The following is a 484-nucleotide window of genomic DNA, read 5'->3' as shown; positions in this document are numbered from 1 at the left end:
CACTATTACCACCCTCGTAATTGGTATCAACATACTATACACTGTCATTCATCCTTCTTCATCATAGTTTAGTTTCTGGTTTGTACGGCATTTACTTCCATCTTGATGACTTTGACCATAAGTATCATCATCAAACCTCCACAACTACCAGAATAATCACCTTATAGCATCAGTGTGTGTTATCTTCCTCCTCCTCCTCATCATATAGTTCTAATTCATCTTACCATCGTCTTTATAATCATCAATGGTGACTGTTATCAACAGCGGTAGAGTGCAACATTTACGAGAATGTCATGCTACGTTGATGCACATCCCCATCACCATAATTACATTGTCCCTTTTTCCTTTCTCTTCAATATCTAACCACCTGCACAATCATCGGGATAATTAGGTTCTTGATAGACGATTATGATGATGATGATACCGCTGGTGATGATATTATCATAATTACACACTACCATGTCCAAGTTGATTAAATCTAAAT

This window comes from Babylonia areolata, chromosome 22 (genome assembly GCF_041734735.1).
Source record: "Babylonia areolata isolate BAREFJ2019XMU chromosome 22, ASM4173473v1, whole genome shotgun sequence".
Lineage (NCBI taxonomy): Eukaryota > Metazoa > Mollusca > Gastropoda > Neogastropoda > Buccinidae > Babylonia > Babylonia areolata.
The sequence above is the reverse complement of the archived record's forward strand: the minus strand, read 5'-3'. Positions refer to the sequence as shown.